The sequence below is a fragment of the Passer domesticus genome, chromosome 12, assembly GCF_036417665.1.
Source record: "Passer domesticus isolate bPasDom1 chromosome 12, bPasDom1.hap1, whole genome shotgun sequence".
NCBI classification, from domain to species: Eukaryota; Metazoa; Chordata; class Aves; order Passeriformes; family Passeridae; genus Passer; species Passer domesticus.
The window spans coordinates 13534989-13562835 of NC_087485.1; positions in this window are offsets into that span (position 1 = coordinate 13534989).

Genomic DNA, 27847 nt, shown 5'->3' on the forward strand with positions numbered 1-27847 from the left:
GAGCTTGCAGCATCCAATCAGTTTAAGAGCTATGCACAAATATATTATTCTTCAGGTTGAAGGGCTGGGTCTATTACAAGCAGTAAGGGTTTTCAGATGCAGTGTTTTACAGGGTTTCAGTAATGAAATAGCTCACTTTAATCTTAACCAAGGAACTGCCAGCCTTTATAACAACACAATATTCCTAAAAAGTGCTCAGCAGTCTAATGAGAACAGCCCCTATTTGAGCAGTGCTGATGTTATGTTCCAAGGAATATTCACAGTGTCTTGATCTATAAAGCTCAAAATTTTGAAGCTGCAAGTGATAAATGAGACTCACTTGCCTCTCTTCATTCTAGAAATGCATCTGAAAGTTTAACCTGCATCTCTATCAGGTTAAACATTTTGAGGATTAAGTGGTTAGGGACAATCTCTGACACGAGCTAAAATGTATTTGGGAACGTGTCTGCTGTTTGAAAAATAAATGTGGTACGGCAGGAATGACAACAGGTTCTGATTTGAGAATCTAATGTAAGATGTGCTACTTTGAGACATGTTATTTCAATGGGGTACCCATTGTAATTAAATAGGAAATTAAGGAATTAGGAAAATTAACTAGGAAATTAAAATACTTTGGCGGGGGTGAGATCATGATAGTACTTCAGTCTTAGGTCAAAATCTTAGCCCTTTTAGCCTTATTTTGTGCACTTTAATAAATGAGAATGCAGAAGCACCCATGAAGATACAAGGAGAGCAGCCTATTATTTAACTGAACCTTGTTTTTGTGCAGCTAGTACTTCTTTTTTTCAGGTCCTAAAAAAATATTGCTTCTGTCAGTATTGGGATACATGCTGCACATAGATCCTGTGGGGTTTCTGCATTTTTCTTTTTTTTTCTGCCCTGCTGTCTGAGTTCATCTCAGAATGACAGAGCACACAGTTCACTAACCCATGATTGTTTGAGAAGAAAATGTTTAAAAAGGCACTGGCAGCCCTGTGAAACTATTCAATGGGATAACGTTAAAGAATAATTTTTGTGTCAAATTTTAGAAAAAGATTCCATTTTTCTACTAAAGGTTTATTCCTTCTGATGTTTAGTGTTTTGTGACACTTCCAAGATGTTGAATTTTCACTAGAGCCAGTTGGACTTGTGCATATGGAGTAGATATCCACTATTTAAGTGACCTATCAATGTCAGATAGTTTTTGTTCATTAATGTTATATATTAGGAAGGTAGCCCCACAAAACCCCAAAACAATGCATCAGAAAATCCCTACAGAGTTATTTGTTCATGCATAGCATAATTAGGTTGCTGAAAGCTGGAACATTAGTGGCAGACTTCTGGTCAGGAATCCTCCTCTGCCCTCCTGTAGCGTGTGGGTGGTGAAAAAATTTCTGCTCACATATAAGGGCAGCCTTGGCCCCTTGGGAATAAAATGGAAACCAATTGTCAGTGATTGCAGAAAGTACCCAGCTTGTGGGTCACTGTCCCTAACTGAAGAGACTGGCAGGCTCTGGGTTGTAGAGCTGCCTCTCAGCTGGCAGCAGAAAGTAAATGCAGTTTGGAAGCTGATGTCTGGAAGTTTAGAACAGCTTCAAGTGTTTAAGCAATGCCTGTTGTGATTTTTTTGGTCTACTTTGTCTTGGTTTCAAATTGTTTTCAATTTCAAGCTATTTCTGGCTGTAAATGCTGTGCAAGTGCAGCTGGGAAGATGCATGATGGGTTACTCTACCCTGAGTTCCATGCAGAAATGCCAATATTAAATTTAATACTTTGCTATAGGTTAAATGTCAGGAAAGCTCCAAAATGTACTTTGCTGTTTATATACTAGTGCATAAAATGGCTGTGGAGTGGATCTGTCTGTGTGGTCAGGGGAGCTGTGGGATGCCTGAGCTCTCAGCAGCTGCTCACAAGGACTTTTGCAGTGTTTCTGGTCATTTCCATGAGTAATATTGTTTAGCTGACATCAGAAGACTACAAATTCCATCAGCAGTTATGGGAGTCTATGACGCTTGGTGTTTGATTTTAACAGCAGAGATGTTAATGTTGGCTTTTCATTCCTGTCCTGGGATATCCATAATCACTGGGATGCTGATGGCTTCTCCTTGTGGCTCCTCCTGGTCGCCTACAATGGTGCATGGAAATGGTTTCAGCTGGAGTAAATGAGTTGGATGAGAGGCAAGGGGCTCAGTTCACATCCTGCTTCTCTCCTATGCCCCACTTTTCTTTAAAATAATTATTTTTGTTCCAGGTCTCACTAAGCTGACCCTACTCAGTAGTTGGTGATGATCATCACTAGCTTAAACATGTGCCAGGGGTCTGAGGATTTTGTGACTTCTTTGGGTAGGTTGCCTGTTAATTATTTAACCACTTGTAGTTGCACAAGTGTAGACTGCAGTAGATAGCACATTTGGTGTAAAATCCTGATCCAGCAGAACCCCAAGGAATCTGGGAAGTTGAAAAAAGCATTGCAAAGCTTTAGCATCTGCTGCCTGTGGCACTTTTGAGGGAGAAATCTTACTTGCTGTAACGTTTCAGAAGCAATTCCATTGATTTGCATCCTACCTGCCAGAGGCAGTGCAGGCCTGGGCTGGGAAGGAGTGACAGCACTCTGTCAGATGTTAGTTAGATGTGTCAGGCCTGAAAACAAATAAAAAAGTGAAGTGGTGGTGAATAAAATCATAATCTTTACTGTATTTGGCCTTGTGAACAAATAAGATCCTAAGTACTCTTTGAGAAGCATTGTGAAATATTGGCTACGTGAATCCATTCCAAGTGAAATAAATATTTCAAATCCAATAAAGTTAGAGATCTTAAAAAAAATCAAAAATTGTTTATGTACCATTTAAATAGAGTGGATTGGTGAATACGGAATATAACTTTCATGTAATTCAACTCCACCCTAACCTAACCATAACCCCTAACCCAACACTAACCCTAACCCTAACCCTAGGCAGTAAAAGCAGCCTAGGGCTAGGGCTTGTTCCAAGGAAAAAGCTGTGAAGGAAGGCATGTTGTGGCAGTTTTTTGTTCCCCTTGGGATGCTCTTTGCAGCTGCAGTGTGTCTGGAGCTCTGGGCATTGTGGTTTCAAAACCCTAACTCTAAACCAAACCATAACCCCAACCTTAACCCCTAACCCTGACCCTAACCCCAACCTTAACTCCTAACCCCACCCCTAACCCCAACCTTAACTCCTAACCCTAACCCTGTTCCTTGAAAATACCCAACATAATGTAGATTAAGGCGAAGCCAATAAATGTTTCTAACTTTTCCATGTATCTAAGGATTTTTATCTCTTCTGAAACATTAGCATCACCACTGGATAAATGGGTTAGGTGTTCCTTTATATTAAGGAAAAACTACATCATTAAACGGGACAGACAGTGGTGGAAAATGTGCTCAATCCCCATTTTCAGTATGCTAAAGTGCTGTTGCCTCAACACAAATACTGGTACTGAATGAAGTGCATGTGGAAATATTGTGTTATTCAGCAGGGTGGTGTGATGGGGTAATTGAGCTGCTCTTGGTGAATGTGAATTAGCAGAGGCTGGATGTGCCATTGTACAGCAGTGAGGAAATAACTTCCTTTTTCATAATTGGTTTCTTCTGCCCTTGAAAACATGTGAGCCTTAAGGACTGGAAGCTAACGACAGGAAGAGGTATGAATGCCCAGGGAGCTAAGGGTAACATGGCAGCCTGATGTAAAAATTTAATGAGCTTTCTTTTGACACTGTGATTTGTTTTAGCAAATTTTTCTAGGGAGCTAGGCCAGGAGCCATATGTAAATGAGCTTTTCTTGAGATTGTGCTTGCCAGACAGCTGCAGGGAGTGTTAGGGTGATGAAATGATGCTGCACATAATGGGGTTAATGAAGATTACAAGTTACTTCCTTCGGGGAAGTGTACTCTGTTCATTTTTTTCTTTTGTTTTAAGCAAGCTTATCCTGAAAGTCAGAAGTTTAAGTGTTTCAAATGTTGTGAAGTCTAAGTGGAGTTTGAGGCAATGCACCACAAATTGCAGGTGGCTAATTAGCTATTGTGATCTCAGGTGAGTGCTTGTACTTCTCTCTGTGTGCAGTTTTCACTTCAGAATCTTGTAATTCAGAAGAGCTATAGAGCTTCTCCCTAGGCCTGTGCACATCTTTGCAACAGTTAAATACAACACTTAGAAAAAACAATACGAAAAATTAAGTTGTTATTTAGACGTGGAAAGAATTCTGCAAATGAAATGATTTGACTATTAAGATTAATAAACAGCTGTGGAAAAATAAATTAAAAAAACTTCTGATATGTTTATTAACTCGGGAAAGGAAGTCGATAGATGTGAGAAAAGCCTGTCTTAGTCTAAAGGTAGGTACTTCATGTTCTTCCTATCAGACAAGACTTAAAAAGCTGTTGCCTCATGAAAATGAAATTTTTGAGGTACTTCTCTGTCATACAGTAAAGTTAGATTTTGAGAAGAGCCAAAGGCAGAAATCTTCAGTGCTTTATAGAGATTTTGAAGGAAAACCAGGAGGCAGTGGCAAAAGTTTTTTTGCCACATTGGGAGAAGTGTGGCCTGGATTTTCAGTTATGCAAATCTTTGAGTCTAGATAATTTTAAATTTTATTTAATGTATCAGGGAAGAGAAAGAACTGCCTGGTTATTTTGCAGAAAAATGTATCCTGCATAAAACTGTTATTGTCAAGTCCAGTGCTCCACTGGCTTCAGAAATACACAATAATAAAAAACTGTTCCTGTTTTCCTTTTCAGTTGTATTAAATCACTCTGGTGTAAAATTACCTTTATTCATACTTTTTCCTGTCTGATTCTCCTCTTGAAAAATAAACATATTTGAAGTCAGTTATCAAGTGCTAATATTGGCAACTTTGTCTGTTTCTAGTCAAAGGAGGAAGGTTAGAACAACATTTGGAATAATTACTTTTCCTTTAAGTTAACAAACTCATTATATGTTTGGTTTTATCTTTATTAAGCAAAAATTCCAGTCAATGCTCCAAGGAGGATGCTTCTCCTATTAACACCTTTGAGGCTTTTGTTGCTTGGGGGTTTTATACCTCCTATATTGCAGTATTTAAAAAGATGGTGCCCAAGGTGCAAGGTTATTTTTTAATGTTTTTAGAGATATATTGTTATGTGGAAAACAATATACTGAAATGTCCACTTAAAGCAAATAAAATAGGGTTACATATGTTTGCCTACTGCAGCTTGTTTTAATGTTCTTAAATTATTTTCCAAGGCATTTCTTAAAAATCCTTTAGTGCTGTGCTCATGGTTTGGGAAGCAGATGACACAGGCTGCAGTGCTTGACAAGCTGAAGCAGAGCCAGGATGGAGAGAGGAAATGTTTGTTTAGTTTTAAATGAGGCACAGTCCTTAAAATGCATTAGCACAGTGACAGGATGGACAAACAGACATCCTTTGTAGTCAAGGCCTCAGAACAAGAGCAGCTAGCAATGCCCAAAGGAAACAGGAGGATGACCTTGACTCAGCCTTTTTTGTTCAAAATGGGGAACACTTCTAATCATTCCTGACAAAGAATAGCAAAATGCTTTACTACTAAAACAAAGACATGTTCTGAGGCACTCAGTGCATAACCTCACAAGCTGTATCACAAAAGAGAGGGGGAAAACTTCAAGTTCATAAACTCTGACTCCCAACTGTGTTTGCTGAAAGGACACATTCCCCTCTGGATAAAACCATGAGCTTGAGCCTTGGATACAATTAGAAGAAGTTAGAGGTGAATAACCAATTAATTCCAAGAACAAAGTCACTTCAGGAGTGCCAAGGTATCTCTTTTCCTAAAGTTGCCAGCAAATATTCATTCTCCTGCTCTGCCCCTCTGCTGAGACCTTGCTGGTAAAAGGAACTTGTCCAGTCTGATAGGCACTGGGCTTGTGCTGGGCTTTGGTGTGGCCACTCCAGGCATTCAGAGTCACCACAGGTTAAACTGGAAACTGGGGGGCAAAGGACTGACAGGAACATCACCAAGTTCTGCAGAGTCCTGCCTATGGGAAGGGCTAACTGCATTTATTGCACAGCCTGGGAGCAGCTCTGCCAAAAACCACCTGGACAAATGGAGCACAGTCAGCAATACACCCTGGCAGCAAAAGAGGGCCAGCAGTGTCCTGGGGGGCATTTGGAAGAGCTGTCAGCAGGTTGAAGGACATGATAATTTGGATTTCCAAGCAAGGTTCTGTTCTTAAGTCTCCTTAGTTTCAATCTGTTTTCTATTACAGCATGTTTCATTTGCAAGTCTGTGCTTTTCTGCTGCCCTGAGCCACATTTTCTCTGTTCTGCCCTCTCAGCCTATGTTTTTAATTTCATTTTTTTATCTGCTTTTCTGCTCCATTTCATAATTTACCTTGTTCATCCTTATCATAACTCAAATTTAGCTATTGGCAGCAGAAGCATTCTGACCCTTTCTTTCAACTGGCTTATCCTATGCCTGTTATTGTTTCTGTTAGAGAGGTTGAGTATTTCTAAGACAGTTCAGTTGATTTGTTTAATAAAGAATCACAAAAGCAGGTTCTTTAGAGTGCAGCAGGAATCAAACTGGTTATAATGCCAAGCTTTTACTCAGAAAAAAAAAAAGTGCTTCTTTATTGGGTGCTAAAAGTTCTTGTTCAAGTTGCCTCTTTTTCTTTGTTGCCTCTTCAGCAGAAAGACACACTTCCACAAATATTATCTGCTGAAACCCCACTATTAGCTGTGGATGTATCCCCGTGTGGTAATCCATGTCTGTGTTGCTAGTTTAGTGTTAGTCTTCCTTTAAAAAAAAGTATATATCATAATGTCTAGATGTTGGAATAATTTTAGGGATTAGTTTCTGATGCATAAATATTTAGTCATTCTCCAATCCAGGCTGGATATTTTTCTGTGAATGTGAGGGAAAGAAATTTCTAACTGGCACATGCAACTATTTCAGAATGTCACTTGACTGTTATTATGCCAGACTAGGCAGAAAAGATAAAAAATGTAGTTTATTGGGACTGTTACCTCTTAGTATATTTGTACAAAAATGATATATTTTGCATTATGAAATGTAAAATTTAGTCCCAAGAACACGTTTGCTTTATCAAAATAAAGTTTATTGCTGTCTTCCAGTTTGACAGAACACAATAATATGTTTTATTATATGTACTTGTAATCCTTTGATTGAAAGAAACCTTTATTCCAAACTCATCCTTTTTGATGTCATGTGAAGATGATTTTGGTTAGAGTACATTATTATTTTGTGCTGTTGGCTTTTGTCTCTATTGTTTTCCTATTGCAATGAAGACTGCTTTGTGATAAGGATTCTTGATGAATGCCAAGATCTGAGAGGGGTGTTCACATGGGGACCTAAGACTTTTTGTAGGCAGGCAGAATAATAAATAAAAGCCCATATTTTTATCTAATCTAACTGCATTATTGATATGAGTGAACTTGGAAAGGATTCTCTGCTAGTTTTGTTCCTGTGGTGTAATGAACATGCATGAAATTTCATCAGCACATTTTCTTGCCTTTTTAATACCTTTATAAAAATCACAGAATATGATCTACTCAGGGCAGGAGAGAATATTACCTTACAGCCTCATCTTCCACAAGTGCATTTAACATTGCATTTGCCAAACAATATCACAAATATCACACACAAACCTTTAATTACTGTGAGGACCAGCCCTGCATTTTTGATACATTTGTTGTGCTTAGGAAGCACTTCCACCTTTGTGTGGAAAAGATTAATAGTTTATTATACATGACAAACTGAGGAACGTGGGTGTGCTGCTGTGCACTGTTTATATCAGGTAGAAAGTCTGGTGCAGACAGAATTTGAAACTTTAATCACAGCTTTGTGCCTTGGTGACTGTGTTATCATTTCTCTGACTTTACTGTGGGGGAAATTTACTTAACTGCCTCTACTATTCCTGTCTTGCACTCTTTTTCTTGGCATAACTCTTGCCAGTGGTACATAGTTTAATGTAGTTCCCTTCACCAGTTTGTACTGTCATAGAATTGATGCCATCAGTAAATACTAAGATTTTGTGTAGATAATCAATCTCTGCACTTTGCAAAAGGCGAGAGGTAATTTGTAGATGAGTCAAGAGAATCTGATTAGTGTTGGAGATCCTGTGTGCCTCGTGGGGCTGCTTTCTGCTCCTGTACCTTGGGGCTGCCAAGAGCTGAATATCAATAAACTTTGCACTGTAAGACAGTTCCTCACCTTTCCTGTAGAATCAAAGTTACACTCTGTTTCTACCAGTTGATTCTAGAAAGATTTAGTGTTCATTATTGTGTCTTGTATACACATTTTCATTTTAGACTGTACCCTCTGTAAAGGTAGGGAAAAATATATAGATTCTTCTTTGATAATAATAAGAAAAGAGAAATATTATTATACATAGTTTAATTTAAAGTGACATTATAAGTATAATGCATGTATTTAATTTTGCTGCTAATTCTCTTAACCATTCACCTCACATTTACAAAAATCCACTTTTCATTTAGGTTACCATTTAAAATTTACAATATTCTCTAGAACACATCTAGGAAATGACCTTTCTTCACTGGAAATGCTCTAAAATGAACTTTTGGTAGACTGCAAGTAGCACTCTAGAGAGAGGTGCTTTAATGTACTGGTTATTGCTTTCAAATGACTCTTAATTGCCTAAATTAATAATGAATTTTTTTCCTTTGGTTCTTATAAGGGACAAATGAATTTGAATCACTCTCTAAAGAATTGGATCACTGGACATCTTCTGATTACCTTTTATATTCATAATGAAATTTAAAGAAAGAAAAGAACAGCAAGGTCACCTTCAGAGTGTTTTCTGTTTGTGAGAAAACCAAAGGAAAGTGACACAAACCCCACTGAACTATTCTTAGGAAAGAATAGAGACTGCAAGAACAGAGGAACTTATGTCAGCTCTGAATGGCACAAGGTTCTGCAAAGGCAGTGTGGTACCGTCTGTCTTGTTTAATGAAAAAAAATTGTTCACTTTAAGATGTGGGTGTAATAACACTGTTGTAAAACAGAGGCCAATTCAAAGATTTCTGACCTGGACTGAAAACAGAGGAAAGGGTGAACTTGTTTTGTGAGACCTATTTATAGCTCTTAGGGATGTTCAAGTAAAGCAAATATAAAATTTTCCCTAATTTTTCTTTTTCCTAGCTGTAAACTTTATCTGCTAGTATGAAAATCTGCATTATGGGATGTATGTGGGTTTTCTGTACTCCATCTGGCAGCTCAGAAGAGAGACAGAAAATTAGTCAGGAACTTTATTAATCACTTGGGAATCGGCTGAGTATGTAATTAGCCCAGAACAGCTTTTTAAAATGTTGCCTATAAGGTATGGCAAATCCATTCCAGCTCAATAAATCAGCCTTGTTTGCAAACTTGAACTTCCAAAAATAGCACATTCAGAATGCTGATAAACCAGCAACTTGATAAAAAGTGTTTTTCTGCTGGGTATCAGTGACTTGGGTCCTTAGTCCAGCACTCAAATCGAAAGGGAAGTGTGGGAAATGAAAAGATGGAGCAATTGCATTTTGGGCGGCTCGGGTGCTGCTGAGGGAAGGGGACATTCAGGGTCATGGCTGTGACTTGGCTCTCAGGGACACGGATGAGCCTTTTCAGACAGTGCCTGCCGGTGACAAAAAACCTGAAATGATCTCCTGTCCTGATTTAATTATGGCTGCAGGAGTAATTGCAGGGAAACAAATGGAGCAGGTGGGAGCCAAGTAAATACCTGCAGTCATTTCATGGGATGGTTTCTTTAAGGGTTTTCCTATCTATTGCATTATGGCTGCTACTTTAATATTCATGTTAAATACTATTCTTAAAGAAACCAGATGTACCTTTAATTATTAATTCAAGGAAAATTAACTAAGGTAGGAAGATGAGTAAAATCTGGTGGCCTGTTTGTTAAAATATCCTGGGTAAAGAAGCTTAAAATGGGTCTAAGTTGCTTTTTTTGTTTCTTCAGTTTGGTTTGGTTTTTTTAATATAAATGTACAGTGTACTGGGAAAGTGATGGCTTCATTCTGATTTTATTGTTTTGAGGAGAATTCAGCTTCATTTTGTATAGGATTTTCCCCGGAAGAATGCATGAGTTGATATTTTAATGCTAATGTTCTTCTCACAATATCTTCTCTCTTTTGTTTTTTTAAAGCCTGGCTGGCAGTTTCAGCAATCCCAATGCAGTGTATTTTCATGAGACAGGGATGCAGGGGTTTGGTCTGTAGACTTATAATTTCCTATTAGGAGCCATTTACTAGCCCTACTTTACACTGATCCATGGCAGGAATACTACATGGAATTATGGCAAACAGCTGCTGTGGAAGTGCTCAGGGTACTCCAGCTTTGCAGCCAAGAGAAGCCTGCATTTTGCAAAGATTTAGAGAATTTATTAATGAAAAAAGTAATATCACAAGATTGTTATGTATAAAGTAGAGAGTTGCCTTTTAATTGCTTGAATTTTAACATGATGGATTTCAGGCTATCTTGAAATGCCTGCATAGCTGGAGGTGAAAATTCTCTGCTAGCATGGCAGAGTATTTATCACACCCCTCCCAAACTTCCACGCTTAATGTTTGGGATTTCTACAAGTAGAAGAGAAATCCTATTCTTGAAGATGATACAAATATTTGGATATGGCTGGGTCTTCACTGGGCTTTAGTGCTGTGCATGAATTTTCATGCTTTTAATCCACATGTATGTACTGGGCTCTTTCTATGCAAACTATGGGATGATGAAAAAGCTTATTATACATAGAAGGAAACTTCTAGGAAACAGCTGAAATTTTTCAGTCACTGTCATATAAAACTGAGGAGATTGACAAGTATATTGCATGTTGCAGTAATTGGCATAGCACAGTAGGTCAGAGATAATTTCTGTTCTTTTCTTCCTATTATTTGGACTCATTGAGCCACAGTTCAAATGGCTGTCTGTGATTGGGGAGTGGAGAGCCCAAAGTGGCACTTTTTCTCTGATCATTACCAAATCTGAATTCATTTTAGTATGAGGAGAGACGCTTCCCAGAGCAAGATTTTTGATATGCTGTAGAAGATTAATATCACTTTCAAGAGAACTATGTGTCTGTTATCTTAAAGAAACGTGCTGCCACATCTGGGACTTTGTAATACCTCAGTCTGCTTAATTGTTTGGTGTTGCTTTCATAATTAAGACCTGTTAATTTGTTGCATATTGATAGTAGGGATGGACCCTGAAAAAGGCTTGCAGTTCCCTGAAGTTCTGAATGGTTTGGGTTGGAAGGGATCTTAAAGCTCATCCAGTCCCAAGGGCAGGGACACCTTCCACCATCCCAGGCTCTTCCAAGCCCTGTCCAGCCTGGCCTTGGACACGAGTCACCCTGTGCCAGGGCCTCTCCACCCTCACAGGGAATAATTTCTTACTAAAATCTGTGTCTAGCATCACCCCCTGTCCCATCAGTGAGTCCTCACAGGAAGGTGTTCATCTTCTCCTGTTGCAAAAGCTGCAGGGAGCAGTGGGAAGCTGCTTGCTGTGGATTGCTGGAGCTGAACTCAGAACACGTGTGTAGTTTTATACTGCTCAGGAGGCAGCAGACACTTCAGAGAGCTTCATTGCTCTTCATGGCAGTCTTTTATAAAAAGAGATCAGATCACCAGCAATTACGGCATGATGTGTTAGAAATCCCTTCATATGAAAGTTAGGTTGTGCAACAATTTAACTGGGAACTTTTGGGTCCAAAAGGTATTCGGAATCTTAAGAACACATTAAAGAGACCTTCAGATATTGTGGTCATGTCTTTCTGGGTTAAGTTTTTAGTTCCCTGAATGTCTGTCAGAAAAATAACACCTGCTGAAATGATCAAGGGGATCTCAGGCAGAAAAAGAAATGTCTGAAGATCTCTAAAGGCTGTTCTCTGGACTCCTGTAGACTGTACAATCATATATAGTTGACAGTAATTGTTTCTGCATCTTTCCATGCATCTCACTTGCATAAATGACAATTTACCACGAGCTCTGGGACTGATTTGACTCAGTAGCAGTTTGGGATCAAGACCTGAACCTGGAACCTAGTGAATCTTTCCCTTTTTTAAAAAAAAATAGCTATGGATTATTTGAAAGGATTATTTGAAAAATTACATTTAAAAACTAACAGCATACAGACAGCATCAACAACACCTCTACTTGGGGATCTTTTATTTTTAACAAGTTTTCTTAAAAATTACATTAATTGGCACATCCATTGATTTTAACAGTCTTTTCAGCATTCTACAATATTGCAGAGATCCTGAAATGATACTGGAAAGAATCATAGAATATGATTTTCAGCAGCTCTGTTGGAGAGCTGATTTTCCCCACACACATTTTGCCCTGTTTTGCTGCAGTTGCTCTGGACTTTATGGACTTGTGGCATGGCTGGAAAAGACATTACAGGTGAATGTGAGGAAACCCTTCTGGCATCTGTGACAAACCATCCTCTACTCATCTCTGCAACTCTGAGGAATTTAGCAAGCAGCTGATCTGCCCCAGGGTTTCAAATATAAGTTAGTGGGTCAAAACTGGAAAGATTTGAAGTAATTTTCAGATAAATGTGTGGGGTGTTTCTACATATCACCATATTTTCTTTTTTTTCTTAAGACATTGTCTGTTCTATGATGTGTGTTTGGTGTTGAGTGTACTGTTATAAACTTAGGAAAATTAACTGCTTTTCGTATCTTGTAAGATGAAAAGTAAAACACCTGGCATTAGAAGGAAACCCTGGACTTGCTGCAGCAGGTCTGTGGAGAACCCTGCAGGGTTTAGCAAACGGGAGCTGCAGAGCAGCTCCTGGGAACCACACAAGAATCACAAGCCATTTTGTGGTTCATTACCAGTTAGAGACCATTTCTGAAGGGATGTGTGCAGGATACAATATTCTCTCAGAAGCCTATCAAACAAAAGTAGGAAATCTGATTAAAACAGTATCAGAGGAAGCCCTGGGATGTTCTGTTCTAACTTGAAATCTCGTTAGACTATAGCAAGTTGAAGGCAGGGCAAATTTTATGCTTCAGCAACTTGTAAGGGTCTCTTTGACATTTTCAACCATAAATAATTAGTTCATGGTGATGATACTTCAGCTTCTCTTGCAGCACAGTATTTTGAAGCAGAACAATCTGTTGGATACAGATAAGCATTTACTGAAAGTCATTATAAGGTAATAGGAAATTGTTCAGAGACCTCCACTAAAGCTGAAGCTGAATAACCCCAGGAGCAAAACCTACATACTAACGGCCCGATTACACTCACAACTTACAATTAATTACTATTTAATAATTTATAACTAAGAAAGATTATATGACAGTGTATTTCACTGCTGGCTTACAGATCTGAAGTAAATTGTGCATAAATTGGGGAGTATGTTGTTTTTCCAAACAGGCATGGCAAGTGGAATTATCTTCTGCACAGTTTGGAAGCGTGTTTTCTTGGGTTATTTAGGTTTATTTAAGTAGTGACAAATGCAATAAATGTTACTGATATTTTTATTTCTGCTGGCACAAGACAAGAAATCGCCTTGCTTCCTTGAACTGTTGATAAGGTTATTTGTGTAGGCTGTTTGCTGGTTAAACAGCAGTGTTGTTGTTTTTCCTGCTTTCAAATGGAAGTGACTGTGGTCATAGAGCAAATGGACTCATCCACTGGAGTGATGCAAAAGGAATCAGAAAACTTTTCTGGCAAAAAGTAGGTGATATAAAGATGAAAAGCTTCATCAGTTGCTTAGGAGAAAATGATGCCTTTCAAAAGAAGGGGAGACATAAAATGAATTAAATACTGGTAATAAAAATATATTGAAAAGGGATCTAAGTGAGATCTGGGAAAATATTCAGATATACAAATCTGAAGAAAAAAACCCCCATTATATCTGTGTGCATAATGTAAAATGGTAGAAATATTTGACTGAGCTTAAGGTTCAAATTTTAAAAAATCCTATATTAAAAATACAGAAGAAAAGCATTAGAGAAATGTCTGTATTTCCCCTCATGTCAGATTATAGGGGACTTAATAGAAATACTTGTAAAAGAGAAAAATTACCAAGCTGAAGGCAAATATTTCTAGTACTCAATTTAGAAGTCATGCTTATTTGTTATTATTATATGGTCTTCTCCAGCCTGTCTAAAGCCAGTAGAAAATGGTGAATATTTATAGGATATTTTGGATTATCCAAACAACATTGAGGAATTAGGTTGATGTTGAAACAGGTCAAGTGGTGCTTTAAAAATGTTAACAACTAATGGTCTCTTTATGAGCATTTAGTTAACATAGGTTGAATTCTAAGGTTTTCTTTATTGCTGTATTAGACAACTATCAGCTAAAATTTTACTATAAGATTAATGGTATTTTTAAGATGATATATTTACAGGCATTATTACAAATCATGAAGGCAGCTGAGATAATAATTTGTAGAATTCATTTGAATTGATTGATCAAAATTTCTTTTCCTCCCCAAAATTTTTCTTTTTAAAAACCCAAGGTTGCCTTTTAATGACCAGTTTTGTTTGACCCACCAATGTATAAACACAAAAGTCGACATAATAGTACTCAATATTACTTCATTAACCTTCTAGAGCTGCTGTTCACTAGGTCCAAGATTATATTAGCAAAGTTCCTTACAGACTAATGCTGTTTTGTGTAATACTCTCTCTAACATATCCTTAATTTATGGCATTAATCATCAATGACAATAATTTTAACCTTTTATGGCCTCCCTAAAATGAATGAAAATTAAGCTTCCCAGCATGTCAAATTTTGTAGATTACTGCCACTGATGGCCACTCTGCCAAACAAATGACTGAGACTTTATGTTCCTTTGGTGAGGTAAGTGCTGTAAAAATTAGGAATGTAATGTATTTCCTACCTTAATCTATGGTAAATTCTTCAAATGGATTTTTCCATGGGAAGGAATGAAATGCTGGAATTTTCAATCCCATCTCTGAAATTTGTTGTTTTTTGCTCTCCAAAGAGTTGCTCTTAAATAGTGTGTCTCAAAACTGAGTTACTTAATTTGCTTTAAAGGACAAAATGAAATTGGTATGGTAAAATAAAATTCCTTTTCATTTTCATGTCCTACTAGATTTATTAGCAGGCTCTCTGGATGTGATTATAATTATCTCAATGTCATAAATGTTTTGTTGTGGTTTCTGCAATGCTGTTATTAAGTACCTTACAAAAAAAAAGGTTCACTCTTTTTACATAAAAGTGGCCTATCCTTCACTGGGGGAAAATTTTGGACACTCTTTGACTATTTACAATAATAAAAATTGAGAAAAGTGTGTGTGTGGGGAGTGGTGAAGATGATCCTCTATATACTAGAAATAAAGTCCTAAAGATATGAGTTTTCCTGGAGGGGCAGAGTTATTGAAAAGATAGATGGGATGGAAAAACTATTTGTGACACTTTTGAGCAGCAATAGATGATGCCTTTGAAACTGCTTAGATTTCAATTTTGCTTTGTTCTGCAATTAAAATACTTTATTTCTGTGTTCTCTGGAGAGGAGAATGAACAAGGAATTTGTGACTTTCTGACTGAAGAGTCAATTATTTTTCCATGTCTCTATTTTTATTTATATTTTTTATTTATTTATATTTATTTATTTACTAACTGATCCTCAGGTTCTTTTTCAGTGTTGTTGGCAGGCCCTGCACACTGCATGTCTGACTGAAGAGGGGTGCCCCCCAATCCCTGATGCCTCATTATTTGTGAAGCAGCCACTCTTGCTTATTCATTTTTCTTAAAATCCAAACGTGGGCCAGGATAAAGCATGAGCCTGGGGACACAGAACTGAGTGCTGTGTTAGGGAATAGCCTAACTAAAAATAATTGCCTTGCAGGGGGAAGTCCTGTTTTCCTGCTGCTCTGTGAGACCTCCCACGCATGTCACTGTCCCCTCACTCAAAATGAGATATTTCAGTGGGATTCACAAACCAATCTGTGTGCACAGGGCAGGATTGGCACTGCCTGGGTTGTATTCCAGTGACTTTGTGCTAGAAATTTCACAAACCATGGATGTGCCTAACTTGGCCGTTATTTGTCAGCTGCTCCCTGAGTCGCTGTTTGTGGGTGTGTGCAGTGCTGAGCAGCACATGGACACAGGCTGTGTCCTGGAAGGTGAACAAATGGTGAGCACCTCTGCTTTTCTGCAAATAAAAATGAAATACAGGAATGTGGAACTGGTATTGCCTCACTTTGAAATCTCTATGTAAGTTTGGCTTAGGCTGGCAACAGGTGTGGAGCACTAATGAGAGAACAAACTTATTAGAATGCCATTTTCTGAAAAAATCACACCATATAATGTATACTCCTGTAGCTGGGTATTTAGCCCTTGCAGTAATTGTAATTTCAGTGTGTTCCCCTTTTTGGAATTGCTACCTGCTTCTGGGAGATCCTGAGAAAGAAAAGTGTCTTGGTAGCTAACCCTGAGCATATTTCTTGGTGCATGTCTCTGTAGGAAAACCTTGAAATGGCTGAACAATTTTCCTCAGCTCTGAGGCTGAAATTTAGTCCCTTTTTGAAGTTCATTTTTGTGCTTCCACTTCTATTAAGCCTTTATACACTAACATTTTGTGTAGGTTGAGTGGGAAAGGCTTGAAGGAAACTTTTAATGCTCAATGTGTCTGCTGTGAGTGGACACATGGAAAGGAATTTAGCCTCTTGAAACAAGCAGAACTATTTATGAAGGAAAAGACTATGGAATCCAGCACTTGAAAATGGGATGCTGTGCTCAGTTAATTCTTCCACCCCCACCCTGCCCCCATCTAATGCTGATTTACCTATCTTTGCCCAATTCAGCTTTGCCACTGAATTTTCCCTGTTCCTCTTGCCTGCAAATGTGCTTTGTAATTTGCTTCAGGATTAATGCCTTGGGGCCCATGGCATGGAATCATCTGTAATAAAACAGTGCCAGGAAAACAAAGTATGGGAACTTCTTTTCCATAATAAATTTATGATCACTAAAAATGTTCTATTTCTCACTGCAGTTGAGTTGGTCAATTAACTGCATGTAAAGGTCATTCCCACCAAATGCTGAATGTATGAAGTGCATTATTCTTTGACAGAAGCAAGGTCACCTGCTCCATATGTTTGCTTTCATTGTTAATAATGTGCACATTTTTTCCTGAACTTTAAGCTCAATTAATGTAATCATGTGTGACAGGTGGTTTTCTGAGTGATAGGGAAGTGTTTAGGGAGTAGATTTTTAATAAAATGAAGCCTTATATATATGAGTTGAAAATTGCAGCCTGGTAAATAGGTTTATGCTGGTGAGGAGAGCTCACAAAACAAGTCAGCTGAGGGAACAAATTAATAATTAAGGTATTGAGATGTGAGAATATATTAAAAATAGTTTAGGGCCCTGGAGGAAATGGGAACAGCTATTTTGAGTTTGTCTTGTTTTTCTAAAGGGAGAATAATTCACAAGTGGAGGTCAGCTATTATTAGAGGAAATGCACATCAAACCTGGTTAGCTTTTTAACTTTTCAGTATCAGTCCTTAAGGACACAGGATGGGGTTTTCTGATGCCCATAATACGTTTGTTACTGAAATTATTTGGGGTCTGTCACTGAAATATCTGAAAAACCATCTCATTCCAGAAAGTGTCAGTAAGCAGTGGTGTTAGATCTGGCTAAAAAAATATTCAGGCATCCAAAATAACATTAAAATTAAAAACAAAAAGAAATACACAGTTTTTTTTTCCAAAGTCTGGTGATCCATACAGTTAAACACAAGATGGAAGTGATCCCACCATGCTTTACCTTGCATAGCTTCAGTGATGGTGTCATAAGTTGTCAATGTATTCTGCCAGCTTTTATCCCCCTGAGAAGAACAAAATGTTTCCTGATTTTCACATTTCCTTCAGCTCCCAATAACAGGCTAGAGAGTCATGTTTATTTTTGTTCATCCCACACAAACTTCTCTGAGGAAATGAGGAATTGTTCTATGTATATTAATCAGAAATTAATTCATATTTTCAGTATTAATCAACAATTTCCCATTTATGGGATGAGAAAAAAATATTTGCCAGCTGTTCTGTGTGCTGATGGATGTGCTTTGTCAATGGCTGGCTGAAAGTAGGACTGTGTTACATGGGCATGGAGATGTTTGCTGCACAGTGTGTAAATGAGCATGACAACTTTCATAAATACAGCAAAGAATACGGCAGCATATGTGACAGAATGTCCTAGTTAGATATAGCAGTTGCACAGAGGCTGGTGCTCTTCGTTTGACAATCTGGAGGGCACTTGATGATAATTAATGAAGAAGAAAAAATTCACACATGGGTTACAGTAGCTCAGAAATGAAGAGGAAATTGCTGGTTCATTTGAAGTATCCCAATACTTTAGATATTGGCCACTTTTCCAAGAGAAGGTTTACAGTGACAACTTAGTTTTATTTTTGTTTCACAGGTCTGTAGTACATCCTAGAGTTGAGGGAAAAGAGAATGTCAGTTATCTGCTGGCTCTGGTTTAGCTGTGGAGATGAGATACAGATTTCATCATCAGATACAAGTTTAGCTGTATAAATATCTATTTGTGTATATTTACATATGATTATATATTTCAGTGGTAGTTCTAAGGCTTGGAATATCAATGGTATGACTTGTAGTCATGCAGTGATGACAGCACATTTTGTTTTTATAGCATAGGCTGATATTTTATTTATGTTTCGTGCACAATAATGTAGCCAACATAATTAGACAGTAATTTGTGACTTCCAATGTAAACATTTTAGGAGCTATGTAGTCAGAAGCGATTGCTAATTAGAGAGCTGTTAGCTAAACATATATAATTGGGAACAGACTGACAGGCTATTGCAAACAGCAGGCTATTTATAACTCCATGCTGTTCTTAAATTATATTTTGTTTAATGGACTTTGGACAGTGCATAAAAGGAAGGTTTTGTGACTTGATCTGCACTTTAATTTCTTTAAATAAAATGAAACCTTGCAAATGTGAATGCCACACAGGCTAGCTGTGATAATTAAAAGCTATTATTAACTAGATGACTTTCTGGCTGAGCCATTTTCTAATTTCTTTAGGAGTGTGGACTCCCTGAAGAGAGTTATGAATTCAAGTATTACTTAATTATGCTTTTAACAATAAAGGGCACTTTAATCAGCAACCTCTCAAAAACCCTTCTCCTGTAGTCATTTATTCAAACAATGAAAAAGTCAAGAGACACTTATATTATAAAGTCTTCTAAAAGTACAATGTACCTATTCACAGGCCCTAATTTATATCAGTTCCTATCAATGCTTACCCTCCCATATCAAAAGAGAGGTATTATTTTAACTGCTTTTGGCTAGCAGGAATCATTTTGCAACAAAGAGTTTTGTCCTTTTTAAAGAAAAACTCGGAAGATATCTGGGCATTGAGGTCCTGCTCATGGATCCACTAAAGGATGTGTTGTGTTTCAGAAGCAGGGAAAACTAAATATACCCTGGAGACAATTGTAACACTGAATGGGAGGTTTTTACCTTGAATTTTGGGCACAAATCTGAGAGTTTCTCTTTAGGACAGTTGTCTTTGGAGGCTGGGAGAAGGACTTGGGGTGCTGGGGGTCTGTGAGCCTGGTGCTGGTGTTTGGGGTTTCAGCCCTGGGCAGGCTGAGCCCAGGCAGCAGCAGCAGGGGCACGGGGTGAGGTGGCCTCTACTGCTCCTTAAACACTGGAAGGAACTGTCCTTGTACAGAGGAAAAAATCCACTTGTGCACTACCTTGCAAACGATAAGTGATGAAAAGATGAGCACTTTGCAGGACCCAAGGGAAGAAGGAATTCTTGTTCCACAGCCACCAAGGCAGTGCTGCTGCAGGAGTGAACTGAAACTAATATGGACACAATACTTCAGACCAAACAAGGTCAAGAGAAAAGAATATTAACGTTAGTTTTCACATCTTTCTCTTCTATGAATGAATGTGCTCTGCTGACATGGAAAATGAAATTATTATAAAATTAAGACTTAATGATGAAACAGAGTAGGTTTCATTCAATTAAAATTGCTTTTTACTTGGGTTAGTTTCTTTAAAAAGTCAAAGAAATAATGGTAAAGTCTTTTATTCTCATATTTATCAGAATTGTTGGTCCCATGGCATGTGAAGTACAGCTGTGTTGGTGTCCACAGTGAGAAATGAACCATCCTGCTGTAGCACCAAGAGCAGAATGAAGGCACAGTGCTTCAGGTGTGTCACAGCCTTGGTGTGATGTGATCACAGCGTTGAGAGGATTGTGTGTGCACAATGTGAGGAGCATGACACAGCTCTTGTGGCAGTGTCACCTCTGCCAGCAGCTGCCAAGACTATTTATGTGTAAGGTGGAACTGCAGTCAAAGAGCAGCACTCCTCTAACTTTGGCTTTTCTGATGGAAGAGAGCTAGTTCCAGTAAAATGTAAATCCCAGAGAGATTTGTTTGCATTTATGTGTGGTTTGGCTAAAACTGAAGGCTGAGTCTATCAAACAAATGTTATATTTTAATGATTCTGAAACTAGAGATGAGCTTCTACCACACACTCAGAGAACACGCATAAACCAGTTGTAGAGCCTTGTTCAGCCCTGCTGAACCAGGGGGAAGCTGATCAAACTGTAGGAAGGCACAGAGACCTCCCAAACCACAGCAGCACTGCAGAACCAGGTAACACTTGAAGCTCCCTGTTTGCTGTGTGGCTGAAACTGCAGGGAGCATAAAAATACTGAATTGGGCTCAGTCAAGTGGTGCCTTGAGAGGTGTCATGAGACTGGTTTGGGATCCCTGGGTCCTACATCACTGTGAGGTCAGCACAGTAACTGTGCAGGATCAAAAAGTCCAGATGATCTACAAAGAGATTCTCTTAATCAGAAAGATTCTTTGAATTCGTGAGTCTGTGAAAAAATGAGTGGTAAATTTATGAGTCTGTTTTTATCAAGCTGCATACTGATGTTAATTTTCAATCTGCAGTGCATAAATTGGAAACGGGGAAAGGCTGAGGTTTTGTCACACTTTATTGGAAATATTGTCTGGCATTTGTTAAGTTGCTTTCTGCCTTTTGGATACCTCAAGTCATTTTGACCGTAACTGCAGCTTTCCTCATTGAAGTTACAGAGACTTTTTAAAGTAACCTTTGAGTACAAAATGTTCTAATACTGAATAAGTGGCTTCCAATTAAAAATCTAGGTAAAGAAAATAAGGGGGAAAGTTAACTCTCCTTCTTGTCTGTTTTGAAAATTTATTTTCTCTTTGAAGGTCTCAGTTTTCATTGAAGACCTGTGGATTATTTGAGGTTTGCTTATTTCTGTGGCTTATCCAAAGGTTTGGTGATGCATTTGAAGGTATCTTGGTTTTTTTTTTAATTAAAGGTATCTTTGTTTCTTGATTAAAACCCATCTTGGACATGATAGTTTCTAATTTGCCATTTCTAATTAAGTAAGTTTTAATGTACTAACAACAAACACTGTGGATAAATTATGAACAGAATTGTTTTTAAAGGCAATTTCCATTTCTTAGACTGTGTTAGTGTTCTGACACTTCTGTGCTACATTGCATTACATTTCTGTAAACCTTATTAACTTTTTCACAAGCAATTAATTATGAAAGCAGTGGGAGTAATAAGACTTGGTTTTCAATTCATGGTTGGACTCTTATGTAAAAAGACAAATCAGCAAATGCTGATTAAAGTTTTTCCTGTGGTTGGGGTGTTCATAAGGCTCTCTCTGGTGTATAATGAGAGCTGGGCTCATGTTGCAGCTTTAATAAAACTTCTGAGGGTGCAACTCCACGGACTCAGCTGTCAGCAGCACAGGTGAGCAGATGGGCAGATGGAGAAATGCTCTCAGAATTTCTGATTTTCCTTGGTCTCAGGGTAAAGCCACGTTGAGGGACAGGGAACGGGCAGCAGGCAGGAATTGCACTGAGCAGTTTTCTGCTATGTGAAATACTGAAATTCCTATTCTAAATGAGGATGCACAGAGTTTTCAAATGAGACTTGTCTCAAGTTCCTGACAGGGGACTGTTCTGGGGTCTCTGGGTATGGCTTCTAAACGGAGACCTTTCCACAGAGCCTCCTGCAAAACCTCAGCTTCAATAACTTGAATTTGTAATGGGAAAATGATCTCCAATCTGTAAAAGTGGATCCAAATGGGCCCATTTGAACTAGGAAGGCACTTCTGGCCATCTGAGAGATGATTGGATTATTAAAAAAAATACAAAAATCCCAAATCCAATTCTGCATCCACATGAGGATATGCTCAGGGGAAGGGCTGTGATTGCTAATGAAGGGGCAGCTTTGCCACTTGGCTCTGGAGTCAGCTGGCAACATCTGTTCTCTCTTCAGATACTTATTTCTTTTTTTGGATCACCTGTCTTCATTCTTGATTTTTGATATATGATTTATCTTCATCTCTCCATTAACATTTCCCTCTTCACTCATTAAACATAATTTTGTATTCTTGGAATTCTACCTGAGATGGCCTGTTAAGCATTGTAATTAGTCATGAGTTCATTAATAAGTCTGAACAAGCCAATTATGATGCATCTCTGAAACAGTGATTAGTTCTAGAAATGCAGCTATAAGAAACAAATGATATGAATTGTACAGATATTTTTTGTTGTTGTTGTTGTTCTATGTGCTTATTTCTATTACTGGAAAAGTGTTAATTTATTTTTAGTTGCAGCTTGCTCATTATTTTGAGCCTACTCCAGGTGGACTCAGGAGAATTTCTGTCAGATATCTTTGTTGCTTGCTTATTATTGCATTTGTACATGTTAGAAGAGCACGTTGAAGTGACCAGTTGGTACCAAAATCTTAGCTGATGACAGCTATTAAAAAAATTCAGATCACTTTTCTTATCCTAAAAGTTTTTTTAAAAATAGAACTTATGTATTTCAGCTAACAGAAATGGCTCAATTATTGTCAGTCCTGTTTCATATAACTATTTTCAGCTGTTGGGAATAGTTAAGTGTTTGCAGGTGCTTTGAAATAGATTTTGGTAAATATTGCAAACAATATGTGAAATTATGAATTCTGGTAAACAGGAATTTGTCTCAAGACAGTTCTAATACTTGTGTGCTATTTTAGCAATTTTATCCAGGAATCATTTTTAGTCAAGAAGGTTCCCTCTCTGCTTGCAGTGGGTGAATGTACAGTACAAGTTTGCAGATTTGGCTTAAGAACCATCAGAAATAGGCAAAAATTTCTAGGATAAATACAATTTTATTTTCCTCAAACATCAAGCAATCAAAGGCTCAACCAGGGAGTTTCTTGAATTATTAAGGGACTCATGTTTATAACTAAGGAATCTCTGTGTGTAGTTTGATGCCTGAAAAAGTGCCTGATATTGGGAGACCTTAAATCAGTTCTATACTTTATAATTCATGAAAGTAGGAGAAGATCATAGTCTGAGAGAGAGACTTGTATTTTATTTGGAAGGGTAATGAGATGGATTTCTGTAGAGGGCAGAAGTCACAGACTCAGAGCAGCTCTTAGAGCACAACCTGTCAGCGGGTGCCCCTAAAACTCTGCCCAGTAAACTCTCACACCCTGGAAATCCCCAGAGGTTTGGATGCCCAGTGCCCAAGAGCTGGAGTTTTGTACTCTTACTGCTATGATTACTTTGCAGCTGCTGCTGAGATCTGACAGTTTATGCTAAATAGTGATTTCAGGGTGTTGCATGTGAGAATTCCACCAGAATATTGGAGCTGGGAATAGGAAAGGGGGGGGGGGGTGGGGGTGGGGTAATGGCTTCCAAAATGAAATCAAAAGACAGCTGAATGAAACAGCAATTATGCAAAAGGAGGTAATTTTTATGTGGAGGCCTTAAGTATGTTCATTTGGCATTTTTAAAACAGCATAAGAAGTTGTTGAGTAGTTTTTGACAAATGTGCATAGATGAGGTACTGTTCAGTCAGAGATGCAAGGAAATTTTGGAACAATAATGGTGTTAGAATTTACCATTATTTTATTCTGTCTATAAACAGGCTATAGGGACGTTGCAAAATGACCGTATTTCCTAAAAATTTTAGTAATTAAGGTTAAAAGGGAGTATTTTGTGGTTTTTGGAAGGAACTGACTTTTTAATTAATTAAAAAAAAAGATAAAAGGATCAGAGGTGAAAATGGGCAATGAATGGCACTTAAAATGACCTTTTTGTTTGCCTTCTCTGGTCCTCATAGACTTTTGGTATTTGGGAGATAAGAAATTAAATTAAAAAATAAATTAATTGTAATAGTGTTAATTTAATTTAACAGAATAGAAATACTTCTATTGGCCAGAATGGGAATTCCATAGAGAAGGTCAAGAGTTTGTTTCAAAAATAATTCATAATCCTCAAATTGTTATGAAACATGAAAGAACAATTTTGAAGGGTTGTGTCTATCTTTTTCTCTAATCTCAAAAGATTTTCATATATATATATAGCTAGGTGTCTTTATTAGCAACTAAAGATATTGTTGTATTTTGTTCAGCTTTTAATGAAAGTGAGGGGATATAACTGTAATGTAAACCACAGTTTGATTCAAGCAGATATATCTGATTTCAAAATTACCTGGGATTTCAGTTCAAATAATAGAGCTGGGATTTGCTGTTACTACCAGCCCCTCTCTTCCAGCTGGAGACAAATTTGTTCTTGGATTTTGTTTTGTTAAAGGTTTGCAAGTTTAACATGGAGCAGCGTCTCCAACTTTTTGGAGCAATCTGCTGTGCCTTTGGTTTAACAGGCTTAGCTAATTGGCACTGTTAGCCCCTACTTAAAATTTCTTGACATTAAGCTGTGCTTCCTTGGAAATGAAGTATGATTTGGATTCCCTTGCCACCTGCTGGTGTGAGGATTTATTTTAATAAGCTGTCCAGAATTTTAGTAGGATTTCTGAGTCCTAAATTTTGCAATCTACATTAAGAACAATTTTCTAAATCCACAAAAATCTTTTTGGATGCCTTCACATAACTCAAGTTTTATTTAGAGTTTCTAGTTGCTCTCTTGAATCTCAATATTCTTTCAGTCTGGTGTGCAGTGTTGAATATTCTGTGGAACTGAATATGATGAACTTGCCAATGCTCTCATGAATGAGTTGCATTGGTTGTGTGATTCCCTACTGTGGTGGTCTCCAAACCTTTTGATTATCAGCAAAAAAGTTTTCGAGTGTTCACCCCCAGTATATGTATTTTTATTTCAACTCTTTGTTGCATCTAATTGCTCAGGATGTTTTTTTAACTGATCTTTGAATATTTTTAGGAATAGAGATCCAAACCTCTCTGGAATTCTGTTCCAGGGCTTGATTGTTCTCATGGTGAAGAATTTTTTCATTATATCTAGTCAGAATTTCGTTTGCAGATTGTGACTCTTGTGCTCTCTTGTTGCATCCTTCTAGCCTGGCTGTGCCTGCTCTATGAGCCCTGCCTGCCTCAGGTAGTTGGAAACTGCAGTGGGATGTCCTGAGCCTTCTCTTTGTTAGCCTGTGCAATTCCAGTCCCTCCAGGCCTGTTCCAGACCCCTGGAACTTTGCTGACCCTCTGCTGGAGGGTGTCTTCTCCAACAGGAGCTCCAAACCAGAGCCAGTGCTCCAGGCGTGGTTTGGGAGTGCTGGATGTGGGGGAATAGCCTGGGGCAACCTGCTGGGTGGGCAGGGTGGGCTGGCTGGGCTCCTGTCAGTGTGAAATCACCGCTGCTCTCTGCTGAGTTTGAAGGAGCTCCAAGCAGAGAAGGACAAAGTGCTGGAGCACTTCCCATTTGTATAAAACCTGTGCTTGACTGAGCTGCTAAATATGCTGCTAACTGTAAACCTCTGAGCTCTTCAATATTTGAGATTAATCCCCAGCATGTTAATGTGAAGCCTGTCAATGCCTTATTCATACAAGCTGCAGCTCTTCCTTTTTTAGTGACAGCAATTTAATGGAGCAACACTTTTGGTATTTTAAAATCCTAAGGTCTCTATTGATTTGTATTATACATTTTAAACTAAGAGTATACTGTTTGATTAAAACCATGAACTAGATAAAGCACTCAGCACTTTGTCTCTAAAGAGATTTCATTTGGCCTCTTGGTAGGAAAGGAAAACTAACATTGATCTGGCATATTTAATATCAATATCATGATAAAAAAAAATCCCTCATCAGACCAAAAGTATAAAGGTTTTTTATATTTTAATGACCATTTGGTGATAAGATAATGGGTGGATAAAATAGCAGTTGGGTGGAAGATAGCAAGTTCTGAAGAACAAATGGGTGGAGAGAGAAAATGTGGTTCCAGGGAAGCAGCTGCCTTCTCCTCCAGTCTGATCATGCAGAAGTAACGTGTTGGTCTCTTTATCTTCCACAGGAGTAAGGCTGGAACCTGTAAAAATACACACAGATGATTATCATGCTTGAATTTAATATTGACAATTAATTTTGATACAGGAAATCTATATACACATATGATTATCTGTACTCTTAGTTTTTTGCTGTGTTTATGGGAAATAACATGATTCCAGTTGGAAAAACTGCTTGTGGCCAGGTAAAACTGAAGTTTTGTGTGGATGGGTGGAATGTAGGAAAATAGAGATAGTGGTGAAGGTAATCTCACCCCTAAGGAGTTACATCTGTGCTAATTATCAAGAATTAGGAACAGGCCTGCCCTTAACAGGCCACAGCTGGATCCAGTCAGGAGGGGTGTTGTAAAAGAGTGGGTTGGATGGTCAAGAAGTCAGATGGAGTTTGTTGGCTGTGCTGAAAAGGAATCAGTGCTGGGAGGAGCTGCCCATGAGAAACCACCAAGAAGGTATGAAACCTTTGCAATAAGATGGCAATGGTTTTGAGCAATCCTTGTCAATATGTGTTATGGGAAATAAATAGGAGGAGATTCATAACATGCACATGAAATAAATACTTCATTTTCTGTTCTTCTGCCAGCAGTTCATGATACATAACTTTTTCAAAAAATGTCATGGTTCTTGATCCTGTGCTATAGTTGGTGGGAATTGCAGCTGAAGGAGTTAGTGAGGTCCTGGCAGAATTCACTGAAAACCTGACTTCAGGAAATTAAAGGGTTTTAACTGAAATTAAGACACCACATGTGAGGAGAAGGAGGGAATAAGCATGCTTGCCCATATTTCTGTTTAGAGCAATCCTGCCCAAGTGATTGACATGTGAGTTCTGCAGTGTGAATATTTCCCCACTTTCAGGTAGCGCAGAGCTCTTGGTGAACTTTACCACTTGCCTTTCCACTGCTGCCCTTTTTTGTTATGAATTGTGTTTACTTTTCTTGTGCTTAATGCTGGCAATCACATGATGTTATTCTGAGTGTGCTCTGAAATTCTGGTTTATTTTCATGGTCAGTTCTCAGGTGGATCAACACTCCCTGTATCCACGTGCTCAGTTCTTACCTCCCCCTCTCTCAGTGCTGCTCCCTGGCACTGCACAGCCCACTGTCCTCACCTGCTGCTCTCGGGTCAGACAGGCACAATCTGCAGGTCAGAGTCTTTATAAAGCTGTTATGTTTTGCTGAAAAATGAGGGAATAGGAAGAAAGGCTCAGGCATTTCAAACTAGGATTTAATAAGTGCCAGGTTTGTACTCTAAGGCATTAAAACTGAGAAATTAAAAATAGAGAAAAGTAACTGATAAAATCAAACTTAACATGGGAACAGAAATTGTAGATAGGAAGAATATTTTAATTATACTTTTTAACTGCTGTAACTTTATTTTTAAATATTGCATTTTAACTTCTATTTCTTGCATGATTAATCCCATTCCTGATTAATTTGAAACACTATGTCTGTGCTACTCCCACGTAATACTCCTGGAGGGATAATGTGCTTCAGGGACAAATGTGAACTGAATGTGCTGCATTATCTGTTCTTGGCATAGCAAACAAAGGAGAAAAAAAAAAATCATTTATTTCAAACTTCAGAAAGCAGCTTTAGGGGATCA